The sequence below is a fragment of the Octopus sinensis genome, linkage group LG26 (assembly GCF_006345805.1).
Source record: "Octopus sinensis linkage group LG26, ASM634580v1, whole genome shotgun sequence".
NCBI lineage: Eukaryota > Metazoa > Mollusca > Cephalopoda > Octopoda > Octopodidae > Octopus > Octopus sinensis.
In genome coordinates this window covers 15,933,666-15,949,795 of record NC_043022.1, presented here as the reverse complement: position 1 = coordinate 15,949,795, position 16,130 = coordinate 15,933,666, and the positions used below count along the sequence as shown (strand labels likewise).

General features: G+C 37.9%; 1 protein-coding gene across 4 annotated transcripts in view; it reads right to left on the bottom strand.

Moving 5' to 3' along the window:
* Positions 1-16,130, bottom strand: part of LOC115224907 (zinc finger homeobox protein 3) — a 53,682-nt gene that overhangs the window by 33,027 nt on the left and 4,525 nt on the right. For 2 of the 4 annotated variants that reach the window (XM_029795867.2, XM_036513630.1), the window contains exon 1: positions 12,194-12,339. The exons of 1 other annotated variant lie outside the window; for it this stretch is intronic. The gene's annotated coding sequence lies outside the window, so the exon portion shown is untranslated. Of the gene's footprint in view, positions 1-12,193; positions 12,340-13,198; positions 13,288-16,130 lie in introns of those variants that run through there. One more of the 4 variants, XM_029795868.2, reaches the window with a different exon arrangement.

Sequence of the window (16,130 nt, the reverse complement as noted above, 5' to 3'; positions counted from 1 at the left end):
GCACGAATCCTTAGACAAGTGTTTTCTACTCTAGCCCCTAACTGACCAATGCCTCATGAGTGAAGTGATAAATGGAAACTATGTGGAAGCCTCTGCATGCATGTGTGTCTTTGTGCTCTGCCACCACTTGACAGCTAGTGTTGGTTTGTTTACATCCAAACAAAAGAGACCAATGGAATGAGTACCAAGTTTTAAAAAAATTTAATACCGGGATTGATTTGTTTGACTAAGCCCATCAAAGGAAGTACCCCAGCATGGCCACAGCTGAATGACTGAGAAGAAAAGATACTGTGCGCCAACTGATACCATCAGGGTTACTCCTGCTTTCTGTCACAATATGCTACAAGCACCCAGGAACTGGCTGCTGCTGTGGCAAGGTGGTCCTTTTTACAAGCTACAGACACAATGAGGCTCTGAAGGACCAAGGAAATCATAACCCTAACGACAGCCTTCGTTTGCATTTAAATGCTCTCTCTCTACATTGACCTTTTCAACCAGTACATTCAGTGTTCCATATTCAGCCAATATTCTGTCAGATATAAAACATAGCAGAATCAGTCACACATCAATGAAAATACAGTGAAACCTCACTTTATGAATTTAATTCGTTCCTGAAATCTTTGTAAACTGAAGCTATTTTTGCCCATAAGAAATTCAAGAGAAACCACTGCAAATTTGAGCAGGGTTGTGCACTGAGCAAAGCTAGGCACCAACTGATATTCTTCCTCCCTGATACTCCAGCTTGTACTCAACCCTTGTGGCCAGCTGGTGCATTCAGTACTTGAGAGTTTGTCACTCAGAATGGTTTAGGTTCACAAAATTGTTGGTAAACTGAGGTTTCATTGTAGTTAGTCACATGCAATCATATTCCTTTACATTCACAGTTTAAACCCTTTCGTTACTGTATCTATTTTGAGATGCTCTGCGTTTCTTTCAATTAATTTTAAATATAACAAAGAATTTAGTAAAATAACATAGTTATCATTAAGCTAGTGTTGGGAACATAAATTGTGACCAAGGTTTAGTGGAAGATTTTAATTCAGAACTTATGAAAACAAGACATTTGTACTCAGAGCCAGATTCAGTCGGGTTGGTAACAAAAGAGTTGTACCCCACATGGGTCTACCTCATGTTTCATTTGTCAAGATTGTCAGTGTTGGTCAAGTAAACCTATTACTGAATGCATCCCAGCCATGACCATCACATCTTTGTAGAGCCAGAAGTACATTATCATGTCGTTTTTTTTTTTCAAGTGGACACACAAACATGGACATAGATGGGTCAGCCGTCCAGTTCAAATAGACATACCATGTTATCTTGCAGAATTGTAACGGGTGGCAGGATCAAAACAGGCCAATCCAAGCAAGCTTGACCGACCCTATGACAAAGGGATCTGAGGGAGATTTGTCTGTTTTTACCAAGTCAACCAACAGCATAAGATATTTCCTTGTAACTCGATAAAATAGGATCCAGGGTTGATATGACAGTGGTCCCTTAATTGTGTTGGACCCAGCAAGGATTATAACCCAAAGAATAAAACCAATAAAGGAATATATATGAAGAGAAGATAGATCAATAAATAAGAGTTTAGCCAGATATAGGAATATTCTTCTACTCGAGGCGTTTTGGGGAAGGGAGCCAGTTGATTAGATCAAACCCAGTACGCCACTGGTACTTAATTTATCAACCCTGAAAGGATGAATGGCAAAGTTGATCTCAGTGGAATTTGAACTCAGAGCATAAAGACAGACAAAATACTGCTAAGCATTTCGCCCGGCGTGCTAACCACTCTGCCAGCTCACCGTCTTAGATATAAGATTACTAAATGAAATACAGTGGAGGAAGGCAACCCACACATTCCTTGCTTCAAAGTGCTGATGGAGCCTTCTCCCTCTCTCCTGCCTATATATGACAGCCTTACTACTCTGTCTGCACCAACCACACCACTGCTTTTCAACTGGGGCCCATATAAGATTTTCAGGGTTAAAACTTATGTGTAATAAACTACTTGCGCTTCTTCAATACATAAAATATCTTGTTCTTTGCAATTCCTAATATCTAATTCTAAAAATATGGGGTTTTTAAAACATTGAAGGGCTATGAGGGTCCACTTAAAATTGTTGAGAACCACTGAACATCATCGTAAGAAGAGAACCTCTACTTACTAGAAAGAGCAACCAAATCTCTCTAAAAGCACTACTTGTCATCTTAGAAAAAAAAGGGAGGGGAACATGTTACATAATTAAGACTTAGATACACAATGCCAGAATAGAAAAATGGATGGGCATGGGTGGAGCATCTTTGGCCAGAGATGAACTGCAGCAAAACACCAATAACATCACAAGATCCAATAGTTGATGTGGTCTGGTGACTTCTATGTCTGAATGGCCCTGAGAGATATACCAGTGAAATGCAAATTCCTGTGAGGGCCTCCCATGCTGGACAGGGGTCCAAGGAGAGGAGCCAGACGAATGTGATAGACCACCTCTTCCCAGGGGTAAAAAAATTGGTGTGAAGCAAGCCAACATCCCTACATAGACAGGAGAGGGTGGACAGTCCAGGGGAAAAGTCATCACTGGCCCATGTCCCAAAGGGGTCAAAGGGCACGAGTAAATGCCAACAACTTTCATGGGCCAATATGGTGGTTACGATTTAAGAAACCCATGACATGTGTGTCAGGTGACACTGAACAGTACACAGCTCCCGTTATATCTACTGAGAACTAAAATACATGTGACAGTCCAAATGTGACAGTCCAATGACAGAATTTTTAAATCCCTTTTGTTAATAATACGAGTTCTGTTGAAATGTCCAGCTTTTGTGTAAATTAGTTTTGAAGACTGCAAAGAATTTAGTAAAATAACTTTGCCGTCTGTGTGGTAAGAAGCTTCCCAACCACACGGTGGCTCCAGGTTCAGTCCCACTGTGTGGCATCTTGAGCAAGTGTGTCCTAGAGCCTCAGGCTGACCAAAGCCTTGTTAGTGGATTCAGTGGACGTTAACTGAAAGAAGCCTTGTTGTGTGTGTGTCTGTGTGTCCCCTCACCATCACTTGGCAATTGGTGTCAGTGTGCTTATGTCCTTCGTAACTTAGCAGCTCAGCAAGAAACCAATAGAATAAGTACCAGGCTTTAATAAAATTAGTCCTGCAGTCAATTCCTTCAACTAAAGAACTCTTCAAAACATTGCCCCAGCATGGCAGCAGTCTAATGACTGAAACAAATAAAAGATGAAAGATTTATTAAGATGGTGTTTGGAATATTAACGAACCTAGGATTCTTAACTTGAAAACAGGAAGTCTATATCAGACAGACCCAAAAATGGTCTCAGGTGGGTTGGCATCTTTCATCATTTACTGGTTTCAGCCACTGGACTGTGGCCATGCTGAATGGTTCAGTCAAACAAATTGACCCCAGGACTTTATTAATCTATTAGTCTCTTTGCCAAACCACTAAGTCACAGGAATGTAAACAAACACATGCACACACACACACACAAATATTAAGTTCAGTGCCTGGCGCCAGTATTTTCTTTCTGGGTCAGGTAATTCTTAATGCCTTGAAATTGAAGCTTCTTTCCTCCCAGTTGAAAGCGAAATTTTAAGCAAGTTCTTAAGAATATATAACTGTTGCCTCAGTGGAGTTGTTGGTACTAAGAAAGGCATCAAGCCACAGAAAGCAAACCAAAACAGACTATGAGACCTGATGTGGCTCCCTAAGGGACCTGGTTTTACTGGTTCCTGTCAAGTTGTCCAACCCATGCCAGCATGGAAAATGATGATGGCGATATTCATATATCGTGATTGACCAGACTATCAGGTGTTATACATTGCTAATCACAGTGCACTTTGCATTGTTGTAGCTTTTGAACGATGCCACCATTCCCCCTTGATCAGAAGGCTATTCCCTCACAGGGTGATCTGTTTACAGCTGAGTGGACTGGAGCAACATAGAATGAAGTGTCTTGCTCAAGAACACAATCGTGCGTGCACCACGCATAAACACTAAACCCTGCACCTTCACACACAAACATACAATAGGATTCCTCACATTTTCCACCTACCAAATTCACTTACAGGGCATTGTTTGGCCCAGGGCTATGGTAGACGAACACTTGCCCAAAAAGTCATGCAACGAGACTGAACCTGAAACCATGTGGTAGCAAAACTAGCCCCTTAACCCCACAGCCATACTCTTTACTCTTTTACTTGTTTCAGTCATTTGACTGCGGCCATGCTGGAGCACCGGCTTTAATCGAGCAACTCGACCCCGGGACTTATTCTTTTGTAAGCCAGTACTTATTCTATCGTCTCTTTTGCCGAACCGCTAAGTAACGGGGACATAAAACACCAGCATCGGTTGTCAAGCAATGCTAGGGGGACAAACACAGACACACATATAATATATATATAATATACGACGGGCCTCTTTCAGTTTCCGTCTACCAAATCCACTCACAAGGCTTTGGTCGGCCCGAGGCTATAGTAGAAGACACTTGCCCAAGGTGCCACACAGTGGGACTGAACCCGGAACTATGTGCTTGGTTAGCAAGCTACTTACCACACAGCCACTCCTGCGCCTATGTATTTTTTTTTTTGAATTTCAAATTACCAATTTAACCCTTTTGTTACCAACCCGGCTGAAACCAGCTCTGGCTATGTAGTACAAATGTCTTGCTTCCATAAGCTTTGAATTAAAATCTACCAAAATTTAGTCCAAATTTATGTTCTTAACACTAGCTTAATGATAACCGAGTTATTTTACTAAATTCTTTGTTATATTTAGAATTAATTGAAAGAAACACAGAGCATCTCAAAATGAATACAGTAATGAAAGGATTTAGAAAGTTTCACCATGATTGGTGTAACACATCTACATGTGGCTTTCTTCTACATGAACAGTGCCACCATCCACCACAAGGCCTGACAGCAGATTTACAACAGGTAAACTGTCAAATATCCAACAGGAGTTGTTAAAACAAGGAAAAAAAATTTGTATAAGAGAGGAATGTGATTACACTAAGTTCAAAAATATAAAATCCCACGACTTAGCTGTTACACTTTACTCTTTTCAGTCATTTGACTGCAGCCATGCTGGAGCACTACTTTCAGTCGAACTAATCAACCCCAGGACCTATTCTTCGTTAGCCTAGTACTTATTCTATCGGTTCTTTTGCCAAACCGCTAAGTTACAGGGACATAAACACACCAACATCGGTTGTCAAGTAGTTGTGGAGGGGATAAACACACACACACACATTTTCCCTATTTGTCTCTGATGACGGAATATCCTATACTCTGGGATATCCCAGAAACAGCTGTAAGACTTTGAACTTTTTCTAATAATAATAATGTATATGACTTGAGATGTTTGCCTTGCCTTAATGTTTGTTGTCCCCTTTAACAATTATATATGACAGGCTTCTTTTAGTTTCCATCTACCAAATCCACTCGCAAGGCTTTGGTCAGCCCGAGGCTATAGTAGAAGACACTTGCCCAAGGTGCCATGCAGTGGGACTGAACCCAGAACCATGTGGTTGGGAAGCAAGCTTCTTACCACACAGCCACGCTTGCACCTAAAGGTATTCAACTCAAGATAGCAGTAAGGTTGCGAGTTCGATTCCTGAGTGAGCACTGTGTCCTTGAGCAAGACACTTTATTGCTCCAGCGCATTCGGGGCCAGCTTTCTCTTGTCACATTCTGTGTCATGCTGAATCTCCCCGAGAACTACGTTGTTTTAGCAACCTCAAAAGGACGAAAAACAAAGTTAAGCAGATGTGTTAACAATTCTACCAGCTTTCCACCCTGAAATAGTCTAATATTGGGGCATACAAACCCGTGACAGAAAAAGTGGGTTTAGTACACGAGGGAATCGAACCTGCACCTCTGAATTTTGTAATAAGTGTGCGGGTGTGGGTTCGATCCCCATGTGTATTAATACGCGGCCATGCTGGAGCACCACCTTTAATCGAGCAACTCGACCCCGGCACTTATTCTTTGTAAGCCCAGTACTTATTCTATCAGTCTGTTTTGCTGAACCACTAAGTGACGGGGACATAAGCACACCAGCATCGGTTGTCAAGCAATGCTAGGGGGACAAACACAGACACACACACACATATATATATATATATATACATATATACGACGGGCTTCTTTCAGTTTCCGTCAACCAAATCCACTCACAAGGCTTTGGTCGGCCCGAGGCTATAGTAGAAGACACTTGCCCAAGGTGCCACGCAGTGGGACTGAACCCAGAACCATGTGGTTGGTAAACAAGCTACTTACCACACAGCCACTCCTGCGCCTATTTATTTTTCTGTCATGCGTAAAATATGCCCTAATATTAGACTATTCTGTAGTCAATATATTTGGTGAAAACTAAATTTATAAAAAAGTTTAACTAAAGATACTTTCCATACAAGATTAAATAAGATACTGTAAAGTGAAATCTCAGTTGTTTTACTAAACCGGATTAGAGAAGATTATGATTAAGAAGGACGGCAGGGGATTGCCAGAAACACTAGAGTCAGACATAACACTTTGCAGTATTTAGTTACGGCTTTTAATGTTCTATGGTCTCCTGAGGTGGTCAACTTTATTACCTGGTTCAACACCACTGCCACCTGGCTGTTTGAGTACCTTTAGTGGAATCTACTGTGGGACAAGCATTGAGGCCAGATCTCTTCTTTCCTGTGTCCCTCCTCACTAGTCTTGGGGGTCAGTGTAAAGGGTCAGAAAGGCAGTATAAAGGGTCAATGACTTCGCTTCCACTAAACAAAAGTGTGTTTTTTAAATTGAATAATTAACTATGTAGAGCTAGAGTTTGAGGCGGCGAACTGGCAGAATCGTTAGCGCACCGGGCGAAATGCTTAGCGGTATTTTGTCTGCCGCTATGTTCTGAGTTCAAATTCCGCCGAGGTCGACTTTGCCTTTCACCCTTTCGGGGTTGATAAATAAAGTACCAGTTTCGCACTGGGGTCAATGTAATCGACTTAATCCCTTTGTATGTCCTTGTTTGTCCCCTCTATGTTTAGCCCCTTGTGGGTCGCAAAGAAATATATAGAGAGCCAGAGACTCTTCACACGGCCAGTTAAACCTGCTAGAAATAGAAGTCAAAGATTCTTCATATTGGTTTTCAAATTTTGGCACAAGGACAGCAATTTGAGGGAGGGGATGGGGCTAAGTCAATTAAATCGACCCCAGTGTTTAACTGGTACTTACTGATCCCCAAAAGGAAGAAAGGCAAAGTCAACCTCACCAGTATTTGAACTCAGAAAGAATGCTGCCAAGTAGTTTCCCTGGCATGGTAGCAATTGTGCCAGCTCATATCACACCTTGCCATCTTAATGTTGATCAAAGAAACAGATAATCCTGAAAAGACAGGATGGGTATGGGTGGAGAGCTGTTGATTACAACAGGTCAGCTTTATCAGAACTGACTCCTTTGCAATAGTTGTGAGAACTGGCTAAAAGATGGCTAATTTCCAGGAATGTAGCAAGCACTTGACCTCAGCTTTCAGGAACAGCCAAAGAACTGTTGAATAGACAAACACTGGTGCAGAAGCAACCCCACCAAACTGCAACACAAACACCCTGTCCACTTCATCTGAATGATGCTGTACCACTCACAAGGTTATTACAGTGCAACAGCAGCAGCAGTAGTAGTAGTAGTAGTAGTAGTAGTAGCAGTAATGGTTGTAATAATTAAATGCTGTTACCCGTTGTTTAGCATTTGTAAATCATGAGAATTTTAGTGGTACAACTCAACAGGACAAGTTTATACATGTAAATTCTCGCCAAAAGGTGTATGGTGGTATCACAGACAAATCATTGGAATTCTAGCATTTACAAAATCAAAAATAAAAAAACTAGCTGTCCACTCAGTATTTTTGTTAATCTAGCACCAGCTCCTGCAGCGTTTACATCAACTTAACTCCATATCCATCCATTTTCTCCACCCACTTTCCCTGGAAGGGATGTGGGGATAGTGTCCTCAGGCACCTCCACCATAGGGTCCTTTCAGAAGAAACCATCAATGCACTTTTTGGCTGGATTCCCAAGAGTGACCGACTGAGATAATGGTCAGCCACATCTAATAAGATTAACTTACCCAGGAGTGATACCTGGTATTTATAATCAAAGCACACATTTAAAAAAAAAAAATCCAATGCTATATAATCCAAGAAAGGTACACAGAACATGTATTCTTCTCCTGGAAACAAAAAATTTATATCAAAATCTCAAGTCATGTGGAACATAACCCTAAACACAAAAAATGTGGAACTACACCCTGAAATACACAAAAAATGCACTAATTCTCTCAACACCTGGAAAGAACCTCTAACACTCAACTTGCTAGAAATAGACGCTAATCCCTTTGAATACTCCTTACAGTCTTGGAGAGGGGAAGGACACAAGATGTGAACCGTGTCTGGGAGTCAGGGGAAGGAAGAGGTGGATGGTCACAGTTGGAAGGTTTCTGATCATAAAGCCTATACAACTGGGGTTGGCAAGGGGTTAAACAACTTGAAGCGTTTACCAGATGTTACCTCTGTGTGAGAGTAAAGAACCGCTTGAATTGTGAAGTTTTGTGTTGTACTTCGTTCCAGTAGAGTTTATGGTTGTAGCGAGAGTCTTAAACAGAGAACACACACACACAAAAAAAAGGGGGAGAAAAGAAAACAAAACAAAGAACGGAACACAGATTCCAGACCCATTTATAGGTGTAGAAGGAATTACTTGAGGGCATCCAGCTGTAACCTTACAGTGGCAGTTGATCTTCAAACGGTCCTTATGCTTGTGTGAAACAAAGTCACTCATGTGTGTTTGTGTGTGTACAAGTCTAAGTACAAAACTTTTCTATTAAAAGACTGCACGTACAATGACCATATAATACACACACACACACGGTGTACATGAAACTTACCAAAACCAGAGATTCGTCCCTTTGTCCCCCACCCCCTCCATGCCACACCACCACTCCTAGCTATTTCGAGGTTGGATGGTCGTCAGAGTTTTAGGAAGAGAAATCAAACGAAAAATCTCATCAATTCAAATGTAGAACCATCCCACTTTTACGCTCACATGGAAAATAATTTTTCAAAAATACCACTACACAAAAACGTACATACATACACCACCATGTACATGCACAAACCTCTATATATGTATATATATAGCCTTGGACGCAGTGTTTGTCACCTGCTGTTTAAAAGAGAAGACTGGCAGAGTTTTAGAATAGCAGTCCTTCGATGTCCCAAACCTCATGACAAAGGGAAAGCGATTCGGAAATGAAGGTGGAAGTGGAACAAAAATGTAAAAAATTCGACTTTTTATAAAAAAAAACAAAAAAAATTGTGTTCAGAATGGTAATTTCTGGGGTATTAAGAAAGTAGGTGGGGGGGAAAACCCTGCCCTTTTTTTCTTAAACCCATGAGGTAAATGGGAGTTCGAAGGAGAGAGAGCCATTTTAAATTTGTCCCAGATTATTCAAAATCAGGGTTTTCGTATTTTGTTTATATTATTAAATATATACACGAATAAAATAATTAAAAAATAATACTAATTAATAACAAAATAACATTAGTTTTCTAAAATAAAATTTAAAATGAAGTTGAAAGATATTTAGACATTATTTTGCCCCTCCCCCCAAAAAAGGGAGGGAGGGAGAATATTTGAAATTCCTTTCATGTACCAAAAAAAAAATCTCAAATGAAGTATACAAACATAGGAGAGTCATCAGTATAGGAAGGAACGGGGGCCAGCCCCCTTAATTTTCAGTAAAAATCAAAGCCAACTAGTGTGTGGTCGTTGACCTGTTAAAAATAGCAGCAGAATTCCTTTCAGATTTACACCGTTCCAGTCTTATGTAGTCCTAAATACACATATAACAGGTATAGTGTCTGAATAACTACGACAGGATGGCCATCAGTGGAAGGTCGGTTTAGGTCTGCAGTAAATAAAGAATGGTTATCCTAAAAATAGAATTATTCTTAAGATTTACATCCATGACAAAAAAATAAAACCCAAAAAAAACTGGGATACATTTTCAGAAAGGTTAGTATAGTCCATAGTCCTAGATATACTGTTTATCATAAAACGGGGTGGCCACAAGTGGAAGGCTGGTTTGGTTAAGCTGACCCTAATAATATCTAAAGCCTGCAGTGAATATTGGGACCCGAAAATATTTCTAAAAGACGCCAAGGAATCCTTAAAAGTGATTTTAATAACGGTTGAATACGTCAACAAGTTTATTTCACGACTTGAAGCGGAACGGACGGAACCAGCCTGTGTCTCTCTACCTGTTAGAATTAGCAGCTAAATCACCCTCAAATCACACTCACGAGGCGCATCACACAACCGAACATTGTAGTTGTGGATGGCCGTGGTTGGAACGCCTCGCTGACGGGACCAAGGGCCAAAACAGTAGCAATACTTTTGGCTGATTCAATTAAAGCCGACAATCGTTTAATTATTTTAAATAATCAACACGGTCCCGTGGACATAACGAGAGAGATATTAGGAGGATATCAATACCTTTAAATTACTAAGCAGTAATTAAATATGGCCTGGACCACAACAACATCCGAGAAGGTAATTAAGAGATGATTAATAATAATAAAATTAGTAATAACTGTGGTTTATAACGATTAATTAATTAATAATCAAGCTGGGGGGGTGGATGAATGTGTTTAAAAGGATGGATGGATAAAGTATTGGGGGCGTTCATACCTTCTCTCTCTCATTAAGTGCATCTAGAACGTAAAGGGAAAACGGCTCCAACGGACAGCAAGGTCGCGGGTTCGAAACCACCTGGAGACGGGGGGGGGGAGGCAATCACTCCCCGCTGGCCCAAGATCAGAATAATAATTATAATACCTTTTAATTAGGTACAACCCCCCTCCCCTCTACGGTAATAAATATCACAAAGGTCGATGTAATAATTCAATCACAAATAAATATATAACAGGTATTCGTTTTAAGAAATTACAGGAGATGGTTGGCCGTGGGGGGGGACAGACAGACCGAGGGTGGAAGAGAGAGAAGAAGACAAGGGATTCGAACCTTGGAACTGGTAGTGAGGTATGAAAATTACAATAATAATAGCAACAGTAATAGTAATAATAATAATAAAGGTCAACTCGTCGCTTTTTCTGTGTCAACTCTCAACCATTTCTGAAAAGCCATGAACAAGACGGGAAACTGAGAAGCCAGGACGGTCGCACTTTTTTTGCTCTTCATTTTTAGACCCCTTCGTCTATCAGAAAAGACATTAAATCAATGTCAGTAAAACTATAATAATTATTATCATTATATATATATATATATATCTAAATAAAGGTCGTCTTCTAAATAATAAAATGTATGCAAGTGGTAACCAAAAAACGGTTTGTCCGTCCGATTCGGGTCGGCGAGAAAAACAGTATCTCCCCCCCCCCCTCTTGGAGGCCCCCCCCCCAGACATAAAATGTTGAGGGGAGGGGACTTGAAAGAATCTGGCGGGAAATATCATTAATAACAACAACAACAACAACACTAATGACATTATTATTATATTATTATTATTATCAATAAATATTAATTAAGAAATAATATTGTATAATTAATAAATAAATAAATGAAGATATGAAATTATAAAAAGTTAAGGTATGTATAACATTAAATGCATTGAATTATACATATATGTACATGTGTATATAGGTGTATACATAACATGCATACTTACAGATATTACATGCATACAGAAATATATAAAGGTGCATACATGTATAAACATGCATACATAAATGTGTACATATATATATATACATTATATATATATAAATATATAATGTATATATATATATATACACACAGGAATTAAACACACAAGTGAGATAATGCTGAGCTATGTTATTTTTTTTGTTTGGGATACAACAATATATATATATATATATATATATAGCTCCACAAATATATATATTTATATATACACATATATATATATATATATATTCAAGTTATAAAAAATTCAAATAATGCTACATGGTAAAGGGGGAAGGACAGCATGTAGGTAATGATAATAATAGTAATAATAATAGTAATGATCATTCAAATAACAGACAATAAAGAATTCATATTGAAAATGTAGATATAAAGCAGAAATTAAACATCCATGGCAGAGATATATATATATATTATTATTATTATACATACACACATGAGGAGGGCAAGTAGCTCAGTCGACACAGTGTAGAGAGAGAAAGAGGAATGATGGTGATGATGATCACACTGGCTGGCTAACTAGCTGCTCATGGCGGTAGGAAATAACGAAGGGAGAAGGAGTATTAGAGAGAACGGCGATGGCGGTGAGAGAGAGAGATAGAGAGAGAGAGGAAGGAAAGGGAAGGATAACGAGAGAGAGAGAGTGAGTGAGTGAGAGACATGGTGGGGAAAAAATATTAGTGTGGTTGAAGAAGAAGAAGAACACACACGCTCAATAATAAGAGAAAAGAGAGCTGGCCTAGTAAGGATAATATAGTAGTTAGTCGAGGGACGAGTTTAGTCGCCATTTCTCCTCACTACCAGACAACAGAGAGAGAGAGAGAGAGAGAGAAAGAAGAAAGAGCCAGGAAATAAATACATAAACAGAAGGTTCATGTTAATAATTTCGTGGCTTTTCCCTTTTGCTGTTGTTTCTCAGATTTTTAGAAAATTGTCCAAGAAAAAAAAAACAGTTGGTTATCAAAACAATAAAGCTAAAAAAACTAGACCTTTATATATATATTTTGTGAATGTAGCAACCGATTTAAATTTAAACAATGGACAATAAACAGATGTATAGATTCCTACATGTTTAGTAAATTATACTTCTGCAACCGTTGAAAGACAAAAAGTAGATTCTAAAATTACATTATTATGCATGAAAAAAACAATTTTAAACAGAATCCCACATGTTACAAAATGGATACTTTTACTGCTGTTTCGACAAATAAAATATAAAAGCAGAAATAAGGGGAAACTTGTACAATACATTAAAATATATTATTGCTATTATCAGCTCCCGCCCTCGTGAAAGCAATACATGAAAAAATTTGCAACTGAAATTCCCACATGTGGCAAGATTATAATTTAAGTATTGTCTAAACAAAATACAAAATTCCAAATAAATGTACAAAATGTTATTGCTATCGCTTATACGCATAAAGCAATGCTAATTACCTCATATAATACACATGTAATATTACAGCGACCATGAGCAAGGAAAGACAGCCATGCATACACTCCTACATGTGGCAACAATACTTCGCAATGACTAACACCAGATTTTTTAAATTTTTTTTATTAATTCAATTCTAAATATTAAAAAAAAAATTAACTTACACTAATTATTACACTAATTATTATTATTATTAAATTAATCGTATATTTATTTATTTTATATGAAGATAAACGGGCAAATAAAATAAAATAGAAATTTTTTTAAGAAAAAGTTTGTTGGAGCCGAATTTTTTGAGTGTGTTGTGTAAAAATACAAAAGTTAGCCACAGAAGCGTCAACAGGCAGCTTGGACTAATTTTAAAAACCAAGCACAAAGTACGCGACACGACCCATTTATAAACCACACACACACACATATATACATATCTTGTAGTATATGTATGTATATATATATATATATATATATATATATATATATATATATATATATCTTCACTCACTAAAATAATGAATAGCAGTTGCTATATATATTACTAGCAAAACAGCTGACATTTAATAGAGAATAAATGAAATTTTATAGATATATAGCATAATTAAATTATATATATATATATATATTTATACACATATATACATACATGTACAGACATTTTGTTTACACATATAGATACACACACACACATACATATATATATACATACACACACACAATATCCCGTGAACCTGGTGATAAAAAAAAACTGCTGCAACACCAAAGGAAAATCAAGCGAAAGAAACTATATTTTACTGTGGGGGGAAAATAAGTTTTAAAAGTACATATTTGTTGATATGAAAATATCGGTGAACTTAGTTTAACGATGAATGTTAAACATGGAGGATAATGGAGGAAGAGATAGAGAGAAGGAGGAGGAGGAGGAGGAAGGAGTAGAGATGGAGCGGGAGGAGACGCAGAGAAGGAAGGAAGGAAGGAAGGAGAGAAAAAATGGAGGAAGAGAGAGGAGGGAAAATAGGCCAGGAATTCACTGAGTACAAGAGGGACATTTTGGAGGAGATTGAGAGAAAGAGCGAAGAGGAGAAGTAATGTAGTAATAATAATGATAATAAATAACCACAAGTAGCAGGAGAGAAGGAAAGAATGAAAATACAGACGACGTACATCTCGACATGTAGGCTTTCCATTAAAGACGAAGATAGAGAGAAGGAAGGAGGGAGGAAGGATTGATTTTTATTTTGGGAAATAAAAAGAAGAGTAAAAAATAATGTGAATTATTTAAGTATGGAATTTCCGGGCTTTATTAAACGGCAGACTGGTGGATTTGTCTTTTTTTTTTTATTGTGCTAACGACGACACCAGACTACTTTTCGGTCGGCCAGTTCTCTAATAATTCTTCATAGGTGTATATATATATATATATATATATATATATATATTATATATATATATAATATATATATATATATTAGATACACGTACACACATGTATATATTTATATACATATATATATATAGATAGATAGATATATGGAGAAAGAGAGATATATATACATAGATGTGTGTATATAGTATGAAGGTGTTTACGTGATGGAGTCAATTTGTTTCATTAAACACCTTCAAGGTGGATGCCCCAGCATGGCCGCAGTCCAATGATTGACAAACAACTAAAATATAAAAGATGTGTGTATATAAATATAAATATATATGTGTGTGTGTGTGTGTGTGAATGTATATGCATTTATCTTTCTATCTTTTACTTGTTTCAATCATTTGACTGCGCCATGCTGGAGCACCGTCCTAGGGAATTTTTTAGTCGAACGAATCGACGACCCCCAGGGCTTATTTTATTTTTTTCTTTCTTTTAAAGCCTGGTAGTTTCTATGTCGATTTATTTTGCCGAGCGCCGCCCGAATGAACAAATACAAAGGAAAATGGAAATAAAACACAACAATCAGTTCTACTGAAGGAATGAATCATCAGCTCTGTAACTCTACACCAGCGTATTGAGTACTCTTTCTCCCCATTATCAGACACACACACACACATGTATATATATGAATAGAAATATAATTATATATATATATATATTAATATAGGTTGAAGTTTAAATTTCAGGTATTTTTTATTCCTTCACCGGCTTCAGTCATTTTTCCGCGGCCATGCTGGAGCGCGTTAGATATTAACAAAAAAAAAACCCTATTTGCCTCTTTCTTACACACAAAATATTCTAAATCCTTGAATTATTTTATTTTTAAAAGCGAATAAAAATAAGCAATTTAGAAGTTTCAATACACACACACACACACGCAGTCCAACAAATGGTTATTTTGGTGGGTGTCAAAAGATTTTTACACAAAAGTAGGATGTAGTGATGTTGATCACTTTCCTGAAAACAATAATTAGCATTTATAATAATTGATTTTCTAAAAAAAAATTGAATTTTTTAAAGAATGAATAGCGTTTTTGCTTGTTTTTTTCTTTGAAACCGAAGCAAAAATTGGACGAGGTTACAGGGGGGACCGGGTCGTATCTGAGGGTGGATGAACTCATTACAGAACAAAGAGTACAACTATGACGAGGAGGCAGAAGAGGTGTAAGATGATGATAAAGATGGTTTTGTTAACTTAGAACAAGAAATAGATAATAAGTCCCAGACCACACAAAATATTCTTGACAAAGAAATTGTCAAAAGTTGAATTATTAGGGAAAAAATGCTCCTAATTGAATGAATGCAAGAGACAACGAGGGTGTCCCTATGTGGTGCCACGATATGCTAAATATAGCAACTAAACCGGCTTTTAATTTCAGTATCACCTTAGAAAAAAAAGAAGGACTGGGTGGATGTTGTTTTAGGGGTAGAACGACAGAATGGATGGATTTCACTGTGATAGGGTCCACCTCATCAGTATTGACCTGGGATAAAACACCAACACCCCT